Consider the following 25,415-nt stretch of genomic DNA (forward strand, 5'->3'; position numbering starts at 1 on the left):
TAATTTCAATACCATTTTATTTCACTTATATTAATATTAATCTGCATTTACTAGGGAGCAGTCATTGGACCCGATGGCATCGCTGGGTGGGACAAGGTCCAGGACCTGGCTGGTTACCTGGTGGGTCTTCGTGAGGCTCCTTACCTCACTGACCTGCAGGTGACAGAGGTCATCCAGCTGTGGACAGCTCTCCCTGACTCTGACAAACAGCGGGTCAACTATCAGCCTCGACATCAGCCTCAGCTGACACATGGGCGCTTTAAAGCACCGAAGCGGACCGGAGTCACACCGGGTGTGGAGAGTGTTAAACGGTGTCTGATTGGACATCCTGGGGGTCCAGCACAGTGGCCCAACACCAGTCGCTTGGTTGAGGCAATTTGTATCAAGCTGTGTGCTTTACACAAGTCGCCGACCAAGAAGGCTGGAGTTTGCACCCCCAGGTGGTCTAAAATCCTCACCGATTACCACCACATCCGAGAGCTGGTGCTTAACTGTCGAAGGCTGATGGATGAAACCATGATCCAGCTGTTTGAGCTAAACCAGAAGACACTCATTCAGTGGTAAGCAAGGGACATTATTTGCTTCAAATTAAATGAATACTTCTTAAAACATATTTATAATACAAGTAATTTATTGTCAGGTTTCAGCGTCGGCAGAAGAATCAGGAAATGAGTGTCCTCGCTCAGGGACTGACTTCACCTGACCCAATTGCTGTGGCCGATGCGCAGCTTCCTCTGCCAAGGGAAAAATTGGATGAAGCGCCATCAACATCAGGGCCAAAACATCCATTTATCCTTCTGCCAAATCGGGAAGGACAGGCTCCGATCCTGCGGCCAGGTCGACGGCCCGCTGCTACCACCACCACACAGTGCCCCATTGCACCTGCCCCCACAGCATCAGAAGTAGTGCAGCCCATTTCAGCACCTGGGTCATTGTTAGGCACACTAGTCCTTAACCCGGACATGACTGTGTCAGTGGTGATCCCCTCTTCTGGTCCTTCAACATTGAGTGCAGGCCCAGCTCCACCTGCTCCTGCGTCTGATGCTCCTGTGTCCCGTTACACCCAGAGGAACAGGCGTCGACGGGCCCTGGAGGAGGAAAGTGGAGTACACAAGAGAAAGTATGTGCGAGGGGTTACTTTTAACAAATGCAGCAAATGTGGGCAGCCCAAAACGAAAGAGTTTGGCCATAGTCGGTATGGCAATGCCACATTTTGCCCGAGTGCCTCAAATGGCAAATCTTTCGATGAATGGTTGGCAGAACAGCGGCAGCTACATAAACCTCCTCAATAAAGACAATCTTTTCTGTATATATTTTGTTTACATGTGCCCACTCTTTTATACTGTTCAGTATCATCCTCAATACTGTATTCTCCTCAAAAAAATAATGTTTTCTGTATCTATTTTGTATATATTACATGGGCCCACTCTTTCACATTGTTCGGTATCCTCCTCAATAAATAATGTATTTTCTGTATATATTTTGTATTTTACATGGGCCCACTCTTTCCCATTTTCCGGAATCTTCCTTAATAAATATCTTTTAATGTATATATTTTGTTTATATTACATGGGCCCTCTCTTTCATATTGTCTGGTATGTTCCTCAATAAATAATATCGTTCCTGTATATATTTTGTTTTTATTACATGGGCCCACTCCTTCATATTGTCATGTATACCCCTCAATAAATAAAATAAATATGTCTTTTTTGTATATATTTTGAATATATTACATGGGCCCACTTTTTCATATTGTCCTGTATACCCCTCAATACTGTATCCTCCTCAATAAATTATATCTTTTCTGTATATATTATGTGTATGTATATTATGTTCATGTAAATTAAACATTTTACATTTGAACATTTAAAGTGTCTTTTGATCAGATAAATTAAATCTGATAAATGATATCCATCAAATCATGTCCCACATATACAAAAAAAAAAATAATAATCTTTGAGAAAACATTTTATTCATTAATTTAAACATAAACAAGTAATATGCCTTTTAAAAATATTATAAACATAATTAACATAAAACATAAAATCAACTACTTAACATATCAACATTTTAATTCGTTTTATTTAACCATAAACATATATCATATACATTTATGTTTATACATATTTACCAAACAATTATTTTCACAAAATAATAAATATCAATCAACATATTGATATGTCTAGGGCGCGATTTGTGGAAAAAGCAGGTGAGGATGGGGGCGTGTTTTAATACGACGGAAACTGTCAACGTGACGATTCGCTCCAATCGGATCGCGTATTTAACCATAAACATGTAATATGCCTTTTAAAAATAACATACACAAATTAATAAATATCAATCAATATAATGTTATGTCTAGGGTGAGATTTGTAAAAAATAAAATAAAAATAAAAACAAGGTGGGATGGGGCGTGTTTTTAACACGACGTAAAGCGTCAACGTGATGATTCACTGTTTCGAATCAGTCCAACCGGATCAAGTTTCGCGATTCGCGAATCATTTGATTCAGAACGGGACTTCGACTCAGTCGCGCAGACCGCGGGTTCGAATCCAGCCCGCCGAGGGTGACGTATTTCACATGTAACTAAAACTCATCCATACCGCACAGGAATATAGCCCGAATATTGTTGCAGGGGAAACTTGTCGGCACACTTGCGTTTTCGCGTCTTTTTCGCTTGCGAGGGGGGGCTCAAAGATTGGGCTCCTTCTTTTGCACAGCGAGCGCTCTACCATTTGAGCTAATTCCCCTGGCCGCAGAAGGCAGAATCTTCTCCCTGTTAGGTCCACCACCATTATTGAATCCATTCAAAGGCCCACTTTCATTCCTTTGCCTTTGACCTTGTCTCGAGGTGTGTCATTTCTTCCATTGCAGTTAATTTTTTCTTTCTTTTGTTGTTGCTATTTGTCTTCTTTGCTTTTGGTTATTATGATCGCCGCCAACTTGTTTGTTTTTAGACTCATTTCTTCTAATGCTTGCTTGTTTCATTCAGTGTTTTTAATGTTGTTTTTTGGGCTTTCTTGTTGTTGTTGCTTTATTACAAACGATCCACTTGGCTTTCACAAGATTGTGATCCTGTATCAGAAGTGACTGTTGCGGTCAAGTAAGTCTGCACCCCTGAGGACCGTAACAGGGTGAGTAGAGCAGGGCAGAAACAAGTTTCTCAGAAATCGAGGTGCTTTTTGCCACAAGCGCAGACTTCCGGATGCTCCCTGCATTCAAAGCCACGTGAAGAGCGTCGCTCGAGGGCAGGCGGCGGTGCGCCAGCTGCGTGAGCATGGCTCGTTGGTCTAGGGGTATGATTCTCGCTTTGGGTGCGAGAGGTCCCGGGTTCAAATCCCGGACGAGCCCGTGGTCAGGCTTGGTCCTGAAGCTTTTCTGCCTGCTAAGGGGCCCACGAGCAGTCAGCAAACTTTGGGGAAATTGGGCAGACATCTGGCCGGAGCCAGGCCGGTTAGCTCAGTTGGTTAGAGCGTGGTGCTAATAACGCCAAGGTCGCGGGTTCGATCCCCGTACGGGCCAACGTCTTTTGTTCTCTGTTAGCTCGTCTCTGCTCTTCTCTCAAAGCGACGGGTGGTGTCACGTAAACCCCTGCAGACCAAACCCTAGGTGGATGTGGGCGAAATAGCTCAGTTGGGAGAGCGTTAGATTGAAGATCTAAAGGTCCCTGGTTCAATCCCGGGTTTCGGCAGATGCAGCTTTCTTTTGTCTTTTGGTCGAGGGTGGCCAGTGACCAAAACTCACTGGATACAACCCCTCGCTCTGACTGGTTCCCCCTAGCCGCAACACTATCTACCTCCAGGTCAGCTGTCAAAGAGGCGCTCGTGGTTCCATGGTGTAACGGTTAGCACTCTGGACTTTGAATCCAGCGATCCGAGTTCAAATCTCGGTGGAAACTACGTGCCTTCTTGCGGCAGATAAAAACAAAAAAGGCTCAACTTTATTTTTGTTGCTGGTGAGCCGTAAGCCACTTCTTCTTTGCTTTCCTCTGAGCAGCGGTCTCTCTCGTCAAGGTTCCATGGTGTAATGGTTAGCACTCTGGACTCTGAATCCAGCGATCCGAGTTCAAATCTCGGTGGGACCTGCTTTTGCCACGAATGTGCGCAGGGCCCGTTCTGAGAAATTCTTTTGACAGCAGTGGGCCCCAAAGGCTCACGCAACTGCGAGGGTACGTTTCGCACCGCAAAAAGCGCAGTCTGTCTCCTTGGGGACGTGCGCGTAAAAGGGCAGGAGCCCTTTGGAGAATGCGGGCATCGATCCCGCTACCTCTCACATGCTAAGCAAGCGCTCTACCATTTGAGCTAATTCCCCTGGCCGCAGAAGGCAGAATCTTCTCCCTGTTAGGTCCACCACCATTATTGAATCCATTCAAAGGCCCACTTTCATTCCTTTGCCTTTGACCTTGTCTCGAGGTGTGTCATTTCTTCCATTGCAGTTAATTTTTTCTTTCTTTTGTTGTTGCTATTTGTCTTCTTTGCTTTTGGTTATTATGATCGCCGCCAACTTGTTTGTTTTTAGACTCATTTCTTCTAATGCTTGCTTGTTTCATTCAGTGTTTTTAATGTTGTTTTTTGGGCTTTCTTGTTGTTGTTGCTTTATTACAAACGATCCACTTGGCTTTCACAAGATTGTGATCCTGTATCAGAAGTGACTGTTGCGGTCAAGTAAGTCTGCACCCCTGAGGACCGTAACAGGGTGAGTTGGGCAGAAACAAGTTTCTCAGAAATCGAGGTGCTTTTTGCCACAAGCGCAGACTTCCGGATGCTCCCTGCATTCAAAGCCACGCGAAGAGCGTCGCTCGAGGGCAGGCGGCGGTGCGCCAGCTGCGTGAGCGTGGCTCGTTGGTCTAGGGGTATGATTCTCGCTTTGGGTGCGAGAGGTCCCGGGTTCAAATTCCGGACGAGCCCGTGGTCAGGCTTGGTCCTGAAGCTTTTCTGCCTGCTAAGGGGCCCACGAGCAGTCAGCAAACTTTGGGGAAATTGGGCAGACGTCTGGCCGGAGCCAGGCCGGTTAGCTCAGTTGGTTAGAGCGTGGTGCTAATAACGCCAAGGTCGCGGGTTCGATCCCCGTACGGGCCAACGTCTTTTGTTCTCTGTTAGCTCGTCTCTGCTCTTCTCTCAAAGCGACGGGTGGTGTCACGTAAACCCCTGCAGACCAAACCCTAGGTGGATGTGGCCGAAATAGCTCAGTTGGGAGAGCGTTAGACTGAAGATCTAAAGGTCCCTGGTTCAATCCCGGGTTTTGGCAGATGCAGCTTTCTTTTGGTCGAGGGTGGCCAGTGACCAAAACTCACTGGGATACAACCCCTCGCTCTGACTGGTTCCCCCTAGCCGCAACACTATCTACCTCCAGGTCAGCTGTCAAAGAGGCGCTCGTGGTTCCATGGTGTAACGGTTAGCACTCTGGACTTTGAATCCAGCGATCCGAGTTCAAATCTCGGTGGAACCTACGTGCCTTCTTGCGGCAGATAAAAACAAAAAAGGCTCAACTTTATTTTTGTTGCTGGTGAGCCGTAAGCCACTTCTTCTTTGCTTTCCTCTGAGCAGCGGCCTCTCTTGTCAAGGTTCCATGGTGTAATGGTTAGCACTCTGGACTCTGAATCCAGCGATCCGAGTTCAAATCTCGGTGGGACCTGCTTTTGCCACGAATGTGCGCAGGGCCCGTTCTGAGAAATTCTTTTGACAGCAGTGGGCCCCAAAGGCTCACGCAACTGCGAGGGTACGTTTCCCACCGCAAAAAGCGCAGTCTGTCTCCTTGGGGACGTGCGCGTAAAAGGGCAGGAGCCCTTTGGAGAATGCGGGCATCGATCCCGCTACCTCTCGCATTGCGCCTACTGCATCCCACCGATTGAGCCAAAGTAAGCCCAAAGTAAGCCCACATGAGCCAATCGCGTTTCTTTCCTGGGCTTACTTTTGACCAATCACGTTTCTCTCCTGGGCTTACTTTTGACCAATCACGTTTCTCTCCTGGGCTTACTTTTGACCAATCACGTTTCTCTCCTGGGCTTACTTTTGACCAATCGCGTTTCTCTCTGGGGCTTACTTTTGATCAATCGCGTTTCTCTCCCGTGGCTCACTTTTGACCAATCGCGTTACTCTCCCGTGGCTCACTTTTGACCAATCGCTGCGACCGTTTATTATTGTCATCGATCTTTGCAATAGGTAAGGCTAAGGTGTACTTCATTTTTAAATATAATTTAATATCGTTATTTGTTCATAAATAGTGTGTATTTTTGGAAAATAGAACGTGCCAATGCATGTATAGCACACGTTTTCTGAAGTATTTGCGAACCTGTAACTTTTTAAATGATAAATACAGAACAAAACATGTCGCTACTGATCAGATAGGTTAAAATCATCGACAGTCCTAATTAGCCTACATTACTATGTGTGTATTGTGTGCGAAGAAAAGAATACTAATATTAAAATATTTATTTACTTATATATGTAGAGAGACAGAGAGCTGGGTAACTTACTTACTGTAACTGTAATGACTGTAAGTTAATTCGTTACTAATTCCAAGTTACAAGACAAATTGTAGTTAGTTATTTAAACCATTAACAGTTACATTACACATTTTAGGTAATATAAGTTAGTCAGACTACTTTTACGTTACTTTTAGATTACTTTTGACCTAACTTGTTTATCACATTGATTTAAACAGGGTAATCTTGAAAAAAAGAATAAGAAAATAGATTGTATTTGTTGTTATTAACAACACTAAGTGCATTTAACACATGTTTGTGAAATAACTGCAGGGAGTTAAATAAAAAACTACTAATTAATTAAACCATAAAAATAATAAATTAAAGTAAATCATTTTAAAATCAATTAAAAATGCACAAAAATGATATATATTCTTTTTGTTTACCTGCATGTCTTGTGACCATAACCTCATCAGAGGACCAATGAATATGAAAATGTGATAATTATTAAAATATTCAATTTAAGTATGTTAATTAAATATATTAGTTAAAATGTGTGCATGATAATGTGTTTGAAAGACAAAAGCCTTTGTTGAAGGTGGTTAAAAATATCTACAGTGTGATCTTTCAAATAAAAATGAATGTGTTTATCAGTAGTTGATGCAATGTTGAAACACTTTATGCAAACCTGAAATGATTTTTGTAAATCAGTGGTCAAATGCTGTATCTCCACCTGACTAGTGACTGGTCTTTGTGTGAGTGTCCACAAAACTGGAAGACTTTTTTTATGAATATAAGCAGTAGGCTGTTTTAGAAAAGAAATTTAAAAGATCAAAAAGAGGAATAAGGAAGTATATATCAGTTAGGAATAATTTAATGTCATTGTGTAAATAAAATAAAATAAAATCATATAATGCATAAAAAAAGGAACTTTAGTCTGATTCGGAATATTTTAAAATATATATATTTTTTAATCTAAATACAGGTACTTAATTTTTGGATTCTGATTATGTAATTCAGATGAAATAACATGTAATCAGTTACTACCCAGCTCTGCTTATATATATTACTTATATTTGGTAATAATACTAGTGACCTCCTCCGAGCCTAGAATTATTACTAGAAGGAAATTTCAGACTTCATATTTGACTTTACATATATTTGTACATTTATCAGATTCCTGTCCATGTTTATTACCACAGTAATATGGTTTATCAAATTATCATTACACACTTAACATACAGGTATCTTTCAGTTTGCTAGAGGTAATAGTCTCTTTCTGATCTTCATTACAGAAAATGTATGCTTACCCCTTTTTTCGCCGCCAATCGGCAACATCGTGCCGGCTCCTCATGGCGCCATCGGAGGAGGCGAAGCGCCTTGAAAATATGGAGTCGGGAAGGGCCAAACCCAAGGAGCAGGTGCTGGCAGAGTCCCGTTCTTTTGTCAGCACAAACGGTGGAGACCCCAGTGACCAGTTTTTAGTACTGGCTCACTGCAAACTTCAGTTTGGGAAGTACCAGGGCCAGAGATTTAGATGGCTCCTGGAAAACTCTCTGGGGTACGCAGTGTATTTGGTGCTCAGCATTTCCAAGGAGACAGCGCAGACAACCCCCCTGTCCGAAAATAAACAGCTCTTCCTACAGTACACTTCTCATATCAGAGAGATGGCTGAAGAAGTGGAGAAGTATGAGAGGAAGCAGGAAATGCAAGCAGAAGCCCGAGCATCTGGAGACCAGGGCTGCTTGATGGTGGAGTTTGGTGACTTCCAGGGCCGGTCCATGAAGGAAGTTTATGAGGACCAAAGCAAGGAGGCCCAAGCCCTCATCAGGTACCTGGTTAAGGCCGATGCCAGGCCAAACACCAACATGGCCATTTTCAAGACATATGTCCTGAAAAGGCAGGCTTCTGCTGTGGGCACCAGTGTACGTCCTGCACGTCCACCTGCAACCTCCAGTGCCTCTGTACCTCCAGCCGCAGCCTCCAGTGCCTCTGCACCTCCACCTGCAGCCATCCGAACTGGTGTACAGCGGACCGCCACTGTGAAAGCGCTGTTGGCGCATGGCAAACATTTGTCTCCTTCACAGCTGGCGAAAAAACTCATGTCACCAGTTAAACACTGTGAGTAGGAGTGTGAATATTACGTTTTCCCTACAGAAATTGTACACGTATTCATTTATTGTTATGGCAAACCTGTCCACTTGCTGTTTCCAGATCCATTAGTGCAGTCTACTTTACCTTCTCCAGCAGCAGAAACTTTGGCCCGAAGACAGCTTTTCGCTACAGGTAAGTAAGCACCACCTTACATACACTTGTCTCTGTGTATTGTTCACAGTAATAGTTCTAACATTTGTGCTCCAGGCACTTCCGTTTCCACTGCTGAAGATGATGATGAGGATCTGGTATTTGCTGCATCACAATGTGAAGCACAGCTGAATACAGGTGTGGCATATGACACCAATACAAATGTTATAAGAATGTTTTGTGAAAATACAATGGGAAGCATTAAAAATAAAAATCAAAATTTTTTAATATTTTTGTTTACAATACAGAATTATGTCACATCATGCCTCAAGTGGGATTTCTTCAAAAGGTTAAGGATGTCCAAAGGTGTCAGTGTATTTATTTGCGTTTCTAAACTTATCCGTTGTTAAACAATCACTAGATAACTTTCTCACACTGCTTGCTATTCTCACTCACTCACTCACTCTTTAGCTCCCCCTGAGCAGACAGGATGGTGGAGAGTCATTGTTCTTATGATGAGAAGAACAGTTTTTCCTTATTGTATATGTGTGCATGCTTCATGTCTGTGCGCATCATTACTGAATTCATCACACCTCATTTTCCTTACTTAATCACAACAGATTCTCATTCTCAAAGAACTGTACTAATTCCATTTTTCTTACATCAATAAAGTGTACGCTGTGTTCTTTGCTTCTTAACACTAGTACCATTTTCTTCACTGTTATGCCTAAATATAAGCATAACGATTATTAACACTCCTCCAAAATTACTGCTTCGTAGGCTGCTTGTGGGCTGCTTTTCTGGCGTAGTACTATCAAATCCAACGGTCATACTTATATTGTTTTTGTTACTGTTTACTCAGAGGCCTGTGCCGGTCCGTCTCCATTGGCGGAAACAGCAAAAACACCAGATCCTCCACATCATCAGCCACCAGCTGAGCTCCCAGGCCACTGGAAAGATCATCTTCCACCTTTCCAGCATGAGTGGATCCGGAACACACTATTTAAGGCCAACCCACGAACCGGCAAGCCAGAACTAGTGTCCCAGCTGAAGCTTTGGTGGTATCCTCCTCAGCCCCCTTTAATTAACAGTCAGCCACCCGCCTCACCAGACCTCTTCTTCTGTCGGCCCCTTTTCTTGTGGATGCCGCTGAAGATGTGGTTATTTCCTCTTGTCTGTGTTCGCCCAGACTGTGGTAAGCACAGGCTAACAGCAGCAGGACTTTACCGCACCGTGCGCAAGGTTTTGGACATCGACGGGTGGTATGACCTTGCCACTGAGTATCTGGAGTGCAAAGGCTGCAAAAAGAAGTATCCTGCCTGGTCCGAGGACATCTTAGGGCAGCTGGATATGGGCCACCGCAGTCAGTTTCCAGCTTTGCTGACATACAGGTAATTCATAATGACAATCATTCATTATTAGGCACTTTTATCTTGTGTGTTTTTTTCTACAACCAAAGCATTTGCATGATTATATTGTTGTTTCCTTAGATACTCATGTGACAACCGGGTGCTGAGGATGATGAGGGAGAGGACACTGGGCAACAGTGTGACTCAGCTGTACAAGAAGCTGACGGAACAGCACAGTGAGGCATGGACACAGCGTGTTCTGCAGTACCTGACTGCCTGCGAACCGTTCACAAGGTCCTCCCTTGTGCAGCCTCCTGTATTTGCTGAGCCTCCCCTTTTACCTGCCCTACCTAAGCCTAAGTGGCTCTTAGCCGTGTACGCCAGAGATGTTCTGTGGCGACTGCATGAGGTCAAAGCCAAAATAACATCCGTCTTTGGCTCTGTTCTCAAGATGGACTCCACTAAAAAGGTATCACAGTCCTGTTTATATCCAGAAATTTGTCAGATATGGATATATGTGCATACACAATGAATACAGTTTTGTCACCCTTTTATTTTTCCCAATAGGTCACAAAGAAACTTGCAGGTGCTGCTTCAGGTACAGCTGCCTGGTGTACAAATGTGGGGAATGAACACGGCCAAGTCCTCGTATCTGTGCTTACAGCCGCCGAGGGACATGGACTGGACCACATGGCAGCTGGCCTGATGAAGCGCTACCGGGACGCAGGAGAGGCAGCCCCAAAAGTGATGTACGTGGACAGAGATTGCTGCAGTCAGCATGGCCAGTGTCAGGTGAAGATGATGTTCTCGGAGTGGGTCGAGCTTGAAGTGCGCCTCGACATCTGGCATTTCATGCGGCGATTTGCTGCAGGTGTCACGACAGAGGCTCATCCACTCTACGGGATCTTCATGGCACGTCTGTCCACGTGCATCTTTCAGTGGGATCCAGAGGATGTGGCTGCACTTCGCAGTGCAAAGGAGGGTGAGCTGGCGGCAAAGAAGACTGGCCACATCTCAGAAAGGGCGGTCAGTGCTCGCATTACCCGGAGAGAGTTGGCACTGCACTGCCGGAGGAGGACCAGGGGGGTGGAGGAGACCACCAGATTGATCGGGTCACTGATTGATCTGTTCGACAGTGCGGATGGGAAGGACACTCTGGGAGTTCCTCTGCTGAATCACGAACGGATCCAGCAGATATGGAAGGAACAGCGGAAGCACGTTCCGTGTATCCAAGACCCAGACAACTTTCCGCTGTACATGAAGAAGGGGACACTGAAGAAGGGCGGTGTGGAGCTGTGCTGCTACAGGTGTGCCCGTGGCTCTACCTCCTTGGAGTCTTTCCACCTCCACCTAAACCGTTTTATTCCAGGTATTACATACATACGGATTACAAATTTTTTTTGTCAAAAATATAAGCACTATAACTGCTTCCATTACTTTAAAGTAATGTCACATGAATAAATGTCACACTCTACAGTAATACTACAGTTCTTTTCTGATGTCATAAGCATTAACAAAGCTTTATTGCCTGACAAGTCACTAGTAACTATAATTTTTAATGTAATTTAAATTGCGATTACTCACATTCAAAAGTTGTTTATATAATATATGTGTAATATATGTATTTATTATGTATAAATAAAGACACACATTTGAAAATAATTACATGTATATATTTATTATTCATATAATTTATATTATATATAAATATATTTAATATATATACATATATTTTTCTTAAATATATACATGCATGTGTTGTGTAATTGTATTGTAATTATGTAACTCTATTACATGTAACCACTTACCTCATAGCACCTCATGTGTAGTACAAAACTTTTTTGTTTATTTAATTTTTAGGAACCAGTGCCAGTGATGCGCATTTTCAAGCGTATCTCCTTGAGGGCTTGATGCGTTGGAATGATGACCGGATGGAAGACGCCATAAAAGGAGCATCCTCCATCCGGACATATGGCTGTGCCATGAGGGAGGCTGTGGACCGGCTTAGCCAAGCTGTCTTCGGGAAGCCCTGGGATGAGCGCTATCGCCCTCCTGGAGCATATACAGGCAAGAAATTCATTAATTCATGTTTTTGTTTTTTTATAGATCATTTGAATTATTTTTGCAAAACAAAAAAATTCATAGATGAACAGGGAGATCACATTCATATATTGTACTATTTTATCTATTTAGCCTTTAATGTATTAGACAAAATGTTAAGAACACTTTCTTTTTTCCCATTTTATTCTTGTAGGTGAATTGCTGGGAATGGAGTACCTTTACAGCCAGACTGGCAAAACACTGACTCCAGTGCTCCAGAACCCAGAGGAGGAAGACAGGCTGGTGGAGGCAGTTGATGACCAGGACCTGCAAGATGAGGGGTTTGACGAAGAGATCACGGAGGACATCACAGTTCCAGTGCTGTATGAGGATGACCCCTGCCGTGATCTTAAAAACAGCCCCTCATCTTTGCCTCTGCCTCAGTCCCCGGCATCACCGGCTGAGCCGTCCACATCATCTGGCGGAGAAGGACAGCATCTTGCCCCTGCCCCTTCAGTGCTGTCACAGCCATCCGACACTGGAAGTAGTCTCTCCAACGAGGCTCAGGTAAAACACTTTATTTCAGGTAAAAAAGGGCTTTATTTAATTTCAATACCATTTTATTTCACTTATATTAATATTAATCTGCATTTACTAGGGAGCAGTCATTGGACCCGATGGCATCGCTGGGTGGGACAAGGTCCAGGACCTGGCTGGTTACCTAGTGGGTCTTCGTGAGGCTCCTTACCTCACTGACCTGCAGGTGACAGAGGTCATCCAGCTGTGGACAGCTCTCCCTGACTCTGACAAACAGCGGGTCAACTATCAGCCTCGACATCAGCCTCAGCTGACACATGGGCGCTTTAAAGCACCGAAGCGGACCGGAGTCACACCGGGTGTGGAGAGTGTTAAACGGTGTCTGATTGGACATCCTGGGGGTCCAGCACAGTGGCCCAACACCAGTCGCTTGGTTGAGGCAATTTGTATCAAGCTGTGTGCTTTCCACAAGTCGCCGACCAAGAAGGCTGGAGTTTGCACCCCCAGGTGGTCTAAAATCCTCACCGATTACCACCACATCCGAGAGCTGGTGCTTAACTGTCGAAGGCTGATGGATGAAACCATGATCCAGCTGTTTGAGCTAAACCAGAAGACACTCATTCAGTGGTAAGCAAGGCACATTATTTGCTTCAAATTAAATGAATACTTCTTAAAACATATTTATAATACAAGTAATTTATTGTCAGGTTTCAGCGTCGGCAGAAGAATCAGGAAATGAGTGTCCTCGCTCAGGGACTGACTTCACCTGACCCAATTGCTGTGGCCGATGCGCAGCTTCCTCTGCCAAGGGAAAAATTGGATGAAGCGCCATCAACATCAGGGCCAAAACATCCATTTATCCTTCTGCCAAATCGGGAAGGACAGGCTCCGATCCTGCGGCCAGGTCGACGGCCCGCTGCTACCACCACCACACAGTGCCCCATTGCACCTGCCCCCACAGCATCAGAAGTAGTGCAGCCCATTTCAGCACCTGGGTCATTGTTAGGCACACTAGTCCTTAACCCGGACATGACTGTGTCAGTGGTGATCCCCTCTTCTGGTCCTTCAACATTGAGTGCAGGCCCAGCTCCACCTGCTCCTGCGTCTGATGCTCCTGTGTCCCGTTACACCCAGAGGAACAGGCGTCGACGGGCCCTGGAGGAGGAAAGTGGAGTACACAAGAGAAAGTATGTGCGAGGGGTTACTTTTAACAAATGCAGCAAATGTGGGCAGCCCAAAACGAAAGAGTTTGGCCATAGTCGGTATGGCAATGCCACATTTTGCCCGAGTGCCTCAAATGGCAAATCTTTCGATGAATGGTTGGCAGAACAGCGCCAGCTACATAAACCTCCTCAATAAAGACAATCTTTTCTGAATATATTTTGTTTACATGTGCCCACTCTTTCATACTGTTCGGTATCCTCCTCAATAAATAATTTATTTTCTGTATATATTTTGTATTTTACACGGGCCCACTCTTTCACATTTTCCGGTATCTTCCTTAATAAATATCTTTTACTGTATATATTTTGTTTATATTACATGGGCCCATTCTTTCATATTTTCTGGTATGTTCCTCAATAAATAATATCGTTCCTGTATATATTTTGTTTTTATTACATGGGCCCACTCCTTCATATTGTGCTGTATACCCCTCAATAAATATAATAAATGTCTTTTTTTTGTATATATTTATATATATTACATGGGCCCACTTTTTCATATTGTCCTGTATACCCCTCAATACTGTATCCTCCTCAATAAATTATATCTTTTCTGTATACATTATGTGTATGTATATTATGTTCATTTAAATTAAATATTTTACATTTGAACATTTAAAGTGTCTTTTGATCAGATAAATTAAATCTGATAAATGATATCCATCAAATCATGTCCCACATATACAAAAAAAAAAAAAAATAATAATCTTTGAGAAAACATTTTATTCATTAATTTAAACATAAACATGTAATATGCCTTTTAAAAATATTATAAACATGATTAACATAAAACATAAAATCAACTACTGAAACATTTTAATTCGTTTTATTTAACCATAAACATATATCATATACATACATGTTTATACATATTTACCAAACAATTATTTTCACAAAATAATAAATATCAGTCAACATATTGATATGTCTAGGGACCGATTTGTGGAAAAAGCAGGTGAGGATGGGGGCGTGTTTTAAGACGACGGAAACTGTCAACGTGACGATTCGCTCCAATCGGATCGCGTATTTAACCATAAACATAAACATGTAATATGCCTTTTAAAAATAACATACACAAATTAATAAATATCAATCAATATAATGTTATGTCTAGGGCGAGATTTGTAAAAAAAAATAAAAAAAAAATAAAAACAAGGTGGGATGGGGCGTGTTTTTAATACGACGTAAAGTGTCAACGTGATGATTCACTGTTTGGAATCAGTCCAACCGGATCAAGTTTCGCGATTCGCGAATCATTTGATTCAGAACGGGACTTCGACTCAGTCGCGCAGACCGCGGGTTCGAATCCAGCCCGCCGAGGGTGACGTGTTTCACATGTAACTAAAACTCATCCATACCGCATAAGAATATAGCCCGAATATTGTTGCAGGGGAAACTTGTCGGCACACTTGCGTTTTCGCGTCTTTTTCGCTTGCGAGGGGGGGCTCAAAGATTGGGCTCCTTCTTTTGCGCAGCGAGCGCTCTACCATTTGGCCGAAATAGCTCAGTTGGGAGAGCGTTAGACTGAAGATCTAAAGGTCCCTGGTTCAATCCCGGGTTTCGGCAGATGCAGCTTTCTTTTGTCTTTTGGTCGAGGGTGGCCAGTGACCAAAACTCACTGGGATACAACCCCTCGCTCTGACTGGTTCCCCCTGGCCGCAACACTATCTACCTCCAGGTCAGCTGTCAAAGAGGTGCTCGTGGTTCCATGGTGTAACGGTTAGCACTCTGGACTTTGAATCCAGCGATCCGAGTTCAAATCTCGGTGGAACCTACGTGCCTTCTTGCGGCAGATAAAAACAAAAAAGGCTCAACTTTATTTTTGTTGCTGGTGAGCCGTAAGCCACTTCTTCTTTGCTTTCCTCTGAGCAGCGGCCTCTCTCGTCAAGGTTCCATGGTGTAATGGTTAGCACTCTGGACTCTGAATCCAGCGATCCGAGTTCAAATCTCGGTGGGACCTGCTTTTGCCACGAATGTGCGCAGGGCCCGTTCTGAGAAATTCTTTTGACAGCAGTGGGCCCCAAAGGCTCACGCAACTGCGAGGGTACGTTTCGCACCGCAAAAAGCGCAGTCTGTCTCCTTGGGGACGTGCGCGTAAAAGGGCAGGAGCCCTTTGGAGAATGCGGGCATCGATCCCGCTACCTCTCGCTTGCGCCTACTGCATCCCACCGATTGAGCCAAAGTAAGCCCAAAGTAAGCCCACATGAGCCAATCGCGTTTCTTTCCTGGGCTTACTTTTGACCAATCACGTTTCTCTCCTGGGCTTACTTTTGACCAATCACGTTTCTCTCCTGGGCTTACTTTTGACCAATCGCGTTTCTCTCTGGGGCTTACTTTTGATCAATCGCGTTTCTCTCCCGTGGCTCACTTTTGACCAATCGCGTTACTCTCCCGTGGCTCACTTTTGACCAATCGCTGCGACCGTTTATTATTGTCATCGATCTTTGCAATAGGTAAGGCTAAGGTGTACTTCATTTTTAAATATAATTTAATATCGTTATTTGTTCATAAATAGTGTGTATTTTTGGAAAATAGAACGTGCCAATGCATGTATAGCACACATTTTCTGAAGTATTTGCGAACCTGTAACTTTTTAAATGATAAATACAGAACAAAACATGTCGCTACTGATCAGATAGGTTAAAATCATCGACAGTCCTAATTAGCCTACATTACTATGTGTGTATTGTGTGCGAAGAAAAGAATACTAATATTAAAATATTTATTTACTTATATATGTAGAGAGACAGAGAGCTGGGTAACTTACTTACTGTAACTGTAATGACTGTAAGTTAATTCGTTACTAATTCCAAGTTACAAGACAAATTGTAGTTAGTTATTTAAACCATTAACAGTTACATTACACATTTTAGGTAATATAAGTTAGTCAGACTACTTTTACGTTACTTTTAGATTACTTTTGACCTAACTTGTTTATCACATTGATTTAAACAGGGTAATCTTGAAAAAAAGAATAAGAAAATAGATTGTATTTGTTGTTATTAACAACACTAAGTGCATTTAACACATGTTTGTGAAATAACTGCCGGGAGTTAAATAAAAAACTACTAATTAATTAAACCATAAAAATAATAAATTAAAGTAAATCATTTTAAAATCAATTAAAAATGCACAAAAATGATATATATTCTTTTTGTTTACCTGCATGTCTTGTGACCATAACCTCATCAGAGGACCAATGAACATGAAAATGTGATAATTATTAAAATATTCAATTTAAGTATGTTAATTAAATATATTAGTTAAAATGTGTGCATGATAATGTGTTTGAAAGACAAAAGCCTTTGTTGAAGGTGGTTAAAAATATCTACAGTGTGATCTTTCAAATAAAAATGAATGTGTTTATCAGTAGTTGATGCAATGTTGAAACACTTTATGCAAACCTGAAATGATTTTTGTAAATCAGTGGTCAAATGCTGTATCTCCACCTGACTAGTGACTGGTCTTTGTGTGAGTGTCCACAAAACTGGAAGACTTTTTTTTATGAATATAAGCAGTAGGCTGTTTTAGAAAAGAAATTTAAAAGATCAAAAAGAGGAATTAGGAAGTATATATCAGTTAGGAATAATTTAATGTCATTGTGTAAAAAAAAATTAAATTTAAATTAAAATAAAATCATATAATGCATAAAAAAAGTAACTTTAGTCTGACTGGGAATATTTTAAAATATATATATTTTTTAATCTAAATACAGGTACTTAATTTTTGGATTCTGATTATGTAATTCAGATGAAATAACATGTAATCAGTTACTACCCAGCTCTGCTTATATATATATTACTTATATTTGGTAATAATACTAGTGACCTCCTCCGAGCCTAGAATTATTACTAGAAGGAAATTTCAGACTTCATATTTGACTTTACATATATTTGTACATATATCAGATTCCTGTCCATGTTTATTACCACAGTAATATGGTTTACATGTAGCTTGGTAAATTATCATTACACACTTAACATACAGGTATCTTTCAGTTTGCTAGAGGTAATAGTCTCTTTCTGACCTTCATTACAGAAAATGTATGCTTACCCCTTTTTTCGCCGCCAATCGGCAACATCGTGCCGGCTCCTCATGGCGCCATCGGAGGAGGCGAAGCGCCTTGAAAATATGGAGTCGGGAAGGGCCAAACCCAAGGAGCAGGTGCTGGCAGAGGCCCGTTCTTTTGTCAGCACAAACGGTGGAGACCCCAGTGACCAGTTTTTAGTACTGGCTCACTGCAAACTTCAGTTTGGGAAGTACCAGGGCCAGAGATTTAGATGGCTCCTGGAAAACTCTCTGGGGTACGCAGTGTATTTGGTGCTCAGCATTTCCAAGGAGACAGCGCAGACAACCCCCCTGTCCGAAAATAAACAGCTCTTCCTACAGTACACTTCTCATATCAGAGAGATGGCTGAAGAAGTGGAGAAGTATGAGAGGAAGCAGGAAATGCAAGCAGAAGCCCGAGCATCTGGAGACCAGGGCTGCTTGATGGTGGAGTTTGGTGACTTCCAGGGCCGGTCCATGAAGGAAGTTTATGAGGACCAAAGCAAGGAGGCCCAAGCCCTCATCAGGTACCTGGTTAAGGCCGATGCCAGGCCAAACACCAACATGGCCATTTTCAAGACATATGTCCTGAAAAGGCAGGCTTCTGCTGTGGGCACCAGTGTACGTCCTGCACGTCCACCTGCAACCTCCAGTGCCTCTGTACCTCCAGCCGCAGCCTCCAGTACCTCTGCACCTCCACCTGCAGCCATCCGAACTGGTGTACAGCGGACCGCCACTGTGAAAGCGCTGTTGGCGCATGGCAAACATTTGTCTCCTTCACAGCTGGCGAAAAAACTCGCGTCACCAGTTAAACACTGTGAGTAGGAGTGTGAATATTACATTTTCCCTACAGAAATTGTACACATATTCATTTATTGTTATGGCAAACCTGTCCACTTGCTGTTTCCAGATCCATTAGTGCAGTCTACTTTACCTTCTCCAGCAGCAGAAACTTTGGCCCGAAGACAGCTTTTCGCTACAGGTACGTAAGCACCACCTTACATACACTTGTCTCTGTGTATTGGTCACAGTAATAGTTGTAACATTTGTGCTCCAGGCACTTCCGTTTCCACTGCTGAAGATGATGATGAGGAGCTGGTATTTGCTGCATCACAATGTGAAGCACAGCTGAATACAGGTGTGGCATATGACACCAATACAAATGTTATAAGAATGTTTTGTGAAAATACAATGGGAAGCATTAAAAATAAAAATCAAAATTTTTTAATATTTTTGTTTACAATACAGAATTATGTCACATCATGCCTCAAGTGGGATTTCTTCAAAAGGTTAAGGATGTCCAAAGGTGTCAGTGTATTTATTTGCGTTTCTAAACTTATCCATTGTTAAACAATCACTAGATAACTTTCTCACACTGCTTGCTATTCTCACTCACTCACTCACTCACTCTTTAGCTCCCCCTGAGCAGACAGGATGGTGGAGAGTCATTGTTCTTATGATGAGAAGAACAGTTTTTCCTTATTGTATATGTGTGCATGCTTCATGTCTGTGCGCATCATTACTGAATTCATCACACCTCATTTTCCTTACTTAATCACAACAGATTCTCATTCTCAAAGAACTGTACTAATTCCATTTTTCTTACATAATACAGTGTACGCTGTGTTCTTTGCTTCTTAACACTAGTACCATTTTCTTCACTGTTATGCCTAAATATAAGCATAACGATTATTAACACTCCTCCAAAATTACTGCTTCGTAGGCTGCTTGTGGGCTGCTTTTCTGGCGTAGTACTATCAAATCCAACGGTCATACTTATATTGTTTTTGTTACTGTTTACTCAGAGTCCTGTGCCGGTCCGTCTCCATTGGCGGAAACAGCAAAAACACCAGATCCTCCACATCATCAGCCACCAGCTGAGCTCCCAGGCCACTGGAAAGATCATCTTCCACCTTTCCAGCATGAGTGGATCCGGAACACACTATTTAAGGCCAACCCACGAACCGGCAAGCCAGAACTAGTGTCCCAGCTGAAGCTTTGGTGGTATCCTCCTCAGCCCCCTTTAATTAACAGTCAGCCACCCGCCTCACCAGACCTCTTCTTCTGTCGGCCCCTTTTCTTGTGGATGCCGCTGAAGATGTGGTTATTTCCTCTTGTCTGTGTTCGCCCAGACTGTGGTAAGCACAGGCTAACAGCAGCAGGACTTTACCGCACCGTGCGCAAGGTTTTGGACATCGACGGGTGGTATGACCTTGCCACTGAGTATCTGGAGTGCAAAGGCTGCAAAAAGAAGTATCCTGCCTGGTCCGAGGACATCTTAGGGCAGCTGGATATGGGCCACCGCAGTCAGTTTCCAGCTTTGCTGACATACAGGTAATTCATGACAATCATTCATTATTAGGCACTTTTATCTTGTGTGTTTTTTTCTACAACCAAAGCATTTGCATGATTATATTGTTGTTTCCTTAGATACTCATGTGACAACCGGGTGCTGAGGATGATGAGGGAGAGGACACTGGGCAACAGTGTGACTCAGCTGTACAAGAAGCTGACGGAACAGCACAGTGAGGCATGGACACAGCGTGTTCTGCAGTACCTGACTGCCTGCGAACCGTTCACAAGGTCCTCCCTTGTGCAGCCTCCTGTATTTGCTGAGCCTCCCCTTTTACCTGCCCTACCTAAGCCTAAGTGGCTCTTAGCCGTGTACGCCAGAGATGTTCTGTGGCGACTGCATGAGGTCAAAGCCAAAATAACATCCGTCTTTGGCTCTGTTCTCAAGATGGACTCCACTAAAAAGGTATCACAGTCCTGTTTATATCCAGAAATTTGCCAGATATGGATATATGTGCATTCACAATGAATACAGTTTTGTCACCCTTTTATTTTTCCCAATAGGTCACAAAGAAACTCGCAGGTGCTGCTTCAGGTACAGCTGCCTGGTGCACAAATGTGGGGAATGAACACGGCCAAGTCCTCGTCTCTGTGCTTACAGCCGCTGAGGGACATGGACTGGACCACATGGCAGCTGGCCTGATGAAGCGCTACCGGGACGCAGGAGAGGCAGCCCCAAAAGTGATGTACGTGGACAGAGATTGCTGCAGTCAGCATGGCCAGTGTCAGGTGAAGATGATGTTCTCGGAGTGGGTCGAGCTTGAAGTGCGCCTCGACATCTGGCATTTCATGCGGCGATTTGCTGCAGGTGTCACGACAGAGGCTCATCCACTCTACGGGATCTTCATGGCCCGTCTGTCCACGTGCATCTTTCAGTGGGATCCAGAGGATGTGGCTGCACTTCGCAGTGCAAAGGAGGGTGAGCTGGCGGCAAAGAAGACTGGCCACATCTCAGAAAGGGCGGTCAGTGCTCGCATTACCCGGAGAGAGTTGGCACTGCACTGCCGGAGGAGGACCAGGGGGGTGGAGGAGACCACCAGATTGATCGGGTCACTGATTGATCTGTTCGACAGTGCGGACGGGAAGGACACTCTGGGAGTTCCTCTGCTGAATCACGAACGGATCCAGCAGATATGGAAGGAACAGCGGAAGCACGTTCCGTGTATCCAAGACCCAGAGAACTTTACGCTGTACATGAAGAAGGGGACACTGAAGAAGGGCGGTGTGGAGCTGTGCTGCTACAGGTGTGCCCGTGGCTCTACCTCCTTGGAGTCTTTCCACCTCCACCTAAACCGTTTTATTCCAGGTATTACATACATACGGATTACTAATTTTTTTTTGTCAAAAATATAAGCACTATAACTGCTTCCATTACTTTAAAGTAATGTCACATGAATAAATGTCACACTCTACAGTAATACTACAGTTCTTTTCTGATGTCATAAGCATTAACAAAGCTTTATTGCCTGACAAGTCACTAGTAGCTATAATTTTTAATGTAATTTAAATTGCGATTACTCACATTCAAAAGTTGTTTATATAATATATGTGTAATATATGTATTTATTATGTATAAATAAAAACACACACATACAGTATATATTTTGAAAATAATTACATGTATATATTTATTATTCATATAATTTATATTATATATAAATATATTTAATATATATATACATATATTTTTCTTAAATATATACATGCATGTGTTGTGTAATTGTATTGTAATTATGTAACTCTATTACATGTAACCAGTTACCTCATAGCACCTCATGTGAAGTACAAAACTTTTTTGTTTATTTAATTTTTAGGAACCAGTGCCAGTGATGCGCATTTTCAAGCGTATCTCCTTGAGGGCTTGATGCGTTGGAATGATGACCGGATGGAAGACGCCATAAAAGGAGCATCCTCCATCCGGACATATGGCTGTGCCATGAGGGAGGCTGTGGACCGGCTTAGCCAAGCTGTCTTCGGGAAGCCCTGGGATGAGCGCTATCGCCCTCCTGGAGCATATACAGGCAAGAAATTCATTAATTCATGTTTTTGTTTTTTTATAGATCATTTGAATTATTTTTGCAAAACAAAAAAATTCATAGATGAACAGGGAGATCACATTCATATATTGTACTATTTTATCTATTTAGCCTTTAATGTATTAGACAAAATGTTAAGAACACTTTCTTTTTTCCCCATTTTATTCTTGTAGGTGAATTGCTGGGAATGGAGTACCTTTACAGCCAGACTGGCAAAACACTGACTCCAGTGCTCCAGAACCCAGAGGAGGAAGACAGGCTGGTGGAGGCAGTTGATGACCAGGACCTGCAAGATGAGGGGTTTGACGAAGAGATCACGGAGGACATCACAGTTCCAGTGCTGTATGAGGATGACCCCTGCCGTGATCTTAAAAACAGCCCCTCATCTTTGCCTCTGCCTCAGTCCCCGGCATCACCGGCTGAGCCGTCCACATCATCTGGCGGAGAAGGACAGCATCTTGCCCCTGCCCCTTCAGTGCTGTCACAGCCATCCGACACTGGAAGTAGTCTCTCCAACGAGGCTCAGGTAAAACACTTTATTTCAGGTAAAAAAGGGCTTTATTTAATTTCAATACCATTTTATTTCACTTATATTAATATTAATCTGCATTTACTAGGGAGCAGTCATTGGACCCGATGGCATCGCTGGGTGGGACAAGGTCCAGGACCTGGCTGGTTACCTAGTGGGTCTTCGTGAGGCTCCTTACCTCACTGACCTGCAGGTGACAGAGGTCATCCAGCTGTGGACAGCTCTCCCTGACTCTGACAAACAGCGGGTCAACTATCAGCCTCGACATCAGCCTCAGCTGACACATGGGCGCTTTAAAGCACCGAAGCGGACCGGAGTCACACCGGGTGTGGAGAGTGTTAAACGGTGTCTGATTGGACATCCTGGGGGTCCAGCACAGTGGCCCAACACCAGTCGCTTGGTTGAGGCAATTTGTATCAAGCTGTGTGCTTTACACAAGTCGCCGACCAAGAAGGCTGGAGTTTGCACCCCCAGGTGGTCTAAAATCCTCACCGATTACCACCACATCCGAGAGCTGGTGCTTAACTGTCGAAGGCTGATGGATGAAACCATGATCCAGCTGTTTGAGCTAAACCAGAAGACACTCATTCAGTGGTAAGCAAGGCACATTATTTGCTTCAAATTAAATGAATACTTCTTAAAACATATTTATAATACAAGTAATTTATTGTCAGGTTTCAGCGTCGGCAGAAGAATCAGGAAATGAGTGTCCTCGCTCAGGGACTGACTTCACCTGACCCAATTGCTGTGGCCGATGCGCAGCTTCCTCTGCCGAGGGAAAAATTGGATGAAGCGCCATCAACATCAGGGCCAAAACATCCATTTATCCTTCTGCCAAATCGGGAAGGACAGGCTCCGATCCTGCGGCCAGGTCGACGGCCCGCTGCTACCACCACCACACAGTGCCCCATTGCACCTGCCCCCACAGCATCAGAAGTAGTGCAGCCCATTTCAGCACCTGGGTCATTGTTAGGCACACTAGTCCTTAACCCGGACATGACTGTGTCAGTGGTGATCCCCTCTTCTGGTCCTTCAACATTGAGTGCAGGCCCAGCTCCACCTGCTCCTGCGTCTGATGCTCCTGTGTCCCGTTACACCCAGAGGAACAGGCGTCGACGGGCCCTGGAGGAGGAAAGTGGAGTACACAAGAGAAAGTATGTGCGAGGGGTTACTTTTAACAAATGCAGCAAATGTGGGCAGCCCAAAACGAAAGAGTTTGGCCATAGTCGGTATGGCAATGCCACATTTTGCCCGAGTGCCTCAAATGGCAAATCTTTCGATGAATGGTTGGCAGAACAGCGGCAGCTACATAAACCTCCTCAATAAAGACAATCTTTTCTGTATATATTTTGTTTACATGTGCCCACTCTTTTATACTGTTCAGTATCATCCTCAATACTGTATTCTCCTCAAAAAAATAATGTTTTCTGTATCTATTTTGTATATATTACATGGGCCCACTCTTTCACATTGTTCGGTATCCTCCTCAATAAATAATGTATTTTCTGTATATATTTTGTATTTTACATGGGCCCACTCTTTCCCATTTTCCGGAATCTTCCTTAATAAATATCTTTTAATGTATATATTTTGTTTATATTACATGGGCCCTCTCTTTCATATTGTCTGGTATGTTCCTCAATAAATAATATCGTTCCTGTATATATTTTGTTTTTATTACATGGGCCCACTCCTTCATATTGTCATGTATACCCCTCAATAAATAAAATAAATATGTCTTTTTTGTATATATTTTGAATATATTACATGGGCCCACTTTTTCATATTGTCCTGTATACCCCTCAATACTGTATCCTCCTCAATAAATTATATCTTTTCTGTATATATTATGTGTATGTATATTATGTTCATGTAAATTAAACATTTTACATTTGAACATTTAAAGTGTCTTTTGATCAGATAAATTAAATCTGATAAATGATATCCATCAAATCATGTCCCACATATACAAAAAAAATAATAATAATCTTTGAGAAAACATTTTATTCATTAATTTAAACATAAACAAGTAATATGCCTTTTAAAAATATTATAAACATAATTAACATAAAACATAAAATCAACTACTTAACATATCAACATTTTAATTCGTTTTATTTAACCATAAACATATATCATATACATTTATGTTTATACATATTTACCAAACAATTATTTTCACAAAATAATAAATATCAATCAACATATTGATATGTCTAGGGCGCGATTTGTGGAAAAAGCAGGTGAGGATGGGGGCGTGTTTTAATACGACGGAAACTGTCAACGTGACGATTCGCTCCAATCGGATCGCGTATTTAACCATAAACATAAACATGTAATATGCCTTTTAAAAATAACATACACAAATTAATAAATATCAATCAATATAATGTTATGTCTAGGGCGAGATTTGTAAAAAATAAAATAAAAATAAAAACAAGGTGGGATGGGGCGTGTTTTTAACACGACGTAAAGCGTCAACGTGATGATTCACTGTTTCGAATCAGTCCAACCGGATCAAGTTTCGCGATTCGCGAATCATTTGATTCAGAACGGGACTTCGACTCAGTCGCGCAGACCGCGGGTTCGAATCCAGCCCGCCGAGGGTGACGTATTTCACATGTAACTAAAACT

General features: G+C 42.8%; 13 non-coding genes across 13 annotated transcripts; all 13 read left to right on the plus strand.

Moving 5' to 3' along the window:
* Positions 1-3,279: 3,279 nt before the first annotated feature.
* On the plus strand, positions 3,280-3,351 carry trnap-ugg (transfer RNA proline (anticodon UGG)). The gene has a single exon. It is a non-coding gene; the product is annotated as a tRNA-Pro (tRNA).
* Positions 3,352-3,448: 97 nt separating this feature from the next.
* On the plus strand, positions 3,449-3,522 carry trnai-aau (transfer RNA isoleucine (anticodon AAU)). Its single transcript has one exon. It is a non-coding gene; the product is annotated as a tRNA-Ile (tRNA).
* A 96-nt stretch (positions 3,523-3,618) lies between these two features.
* trnaf-gaa (transfer RNA phenylalanine (anticodon GAA)) lies at positions 3,619-3,691 on the plus strand. Its single transcript has one exon. It is a non-coding gene; the product is annotated as a tRNA-Phe (tRNA).
* Positions 3,692-3,826: 135 nt separating this feature from the next.
* On the plus strand, positions 3,827-3,898 carry trnaq-uug (transfer RNA glutamine (anticodon UUG)). The gene has a single exon. It is a non-coding gene; the product is annotated as a tRNA-Gln (tRNA).
* A 114-nt stretch (positions 3,899-4,012) lies between these two features.
* Positions 4,013-4,084, plus strand: trnaq-cug (transfer RNA glutamine (anticodon CUG)). The gene has a single exon. It is a non-coding gene; the product is annotated as a tRNA-Gln (tRNA).
* A 751-nt stretch (positions 4,085-4,835) lies between these two features.
* On the plus strand, positions 4,836-4,907 carry trnap-ugg (transfer RNA proline (anticodon UGG)). Its single transcript has one exon. It is a non-coding gene; the product is annotated as a tRNA-Pro (tRNA).
* Positions 4,908-5,004: 97 nt separating this feature from the next.
* Positions 5,005-5,078, plus strand: trnai-aau (transfer RNA isoleucine (anticodon AAU)). Its single transcript has one exon. It is a non-coding gene; the product is annotated as a tRNA-Ile (tRNA).
* Positions 5,079-5,174: 96 nt separating this feature from the next.
* On the plus strand, positions 5,175-5,247 carry trnaf-gaa (transfer RNA phenylalanine (anticodon GAA)). The gene has a single exon. It is a non-coding gene; the product is annotated as a tRNA-Phe (tRNA).
* Positions 5,248-5,376: 129 nt separating this feature from the next.
* On the plus strand, positions 5,377-5,448 carry trnaq-uug (transfer RNA glutamine (anticodon UUG)). Its single transcript has one exon. It is a non-coding gene; the product is annotated as a tRNA-Gln (tRNA).
* A 114-nt stretch (positions 5,449-5,562) lies between these two features.
* On the plus strand, positions 5,563-5,634 carry trnaq-cug (transfer RNA glutamine (anticodon CUG)). Its single transcript has one exon. It is a non-coding gene; the product is annotated as a tRNA-Gln (tRNA).
* A 9,676-nt stretch (positions 5,635-15,310) lies between these two features.
* trnaf-gaa (transfer RNA phenylalanine (anticodon GAA)) lies at positions 15,311-15,383 on the plus strand. The gene has a single exon. It is a non-coding gene; the product is annotated as a tRNA-Phe (tRNA).
* A 136-nt stretch (positions 15,384-15,519) lies between these two features.
* On the plus strand, positions 15,520-15,591 carry trnaq-uug (transfer RNA glutamine (anticodon UUG)). The gene has a single exon. It is a non-coding gene; the product is annotated as a tRNA-Gln (tRNA).
* Positions 15,592-15,705: 114 nt separating this feature from the next.
* Positions 15,706-15,777, plus strand: trnaq-cug (transfer RNA glutamine (anticodon CUG)). The gene has a single exon. It is a non-coding gene; the product is annotated as a tRNA-Gln (tRNA).
* Positions 15,778-25,415: the final 9,638 nt, after the last annotated feature.

Source organism: Garra rufa, chromosome 20, assembly GCF_049309525.1.
Source record: "Garra rufa chromosome 20, GarRuf1.0, whole genome shotgun sequence".
Lineage (NCBI taxonomy): Eukaryota > Metazoa > Chordata > Actinopteri > Cypriniformes > Cyprinidae > Garra > Garra rufa.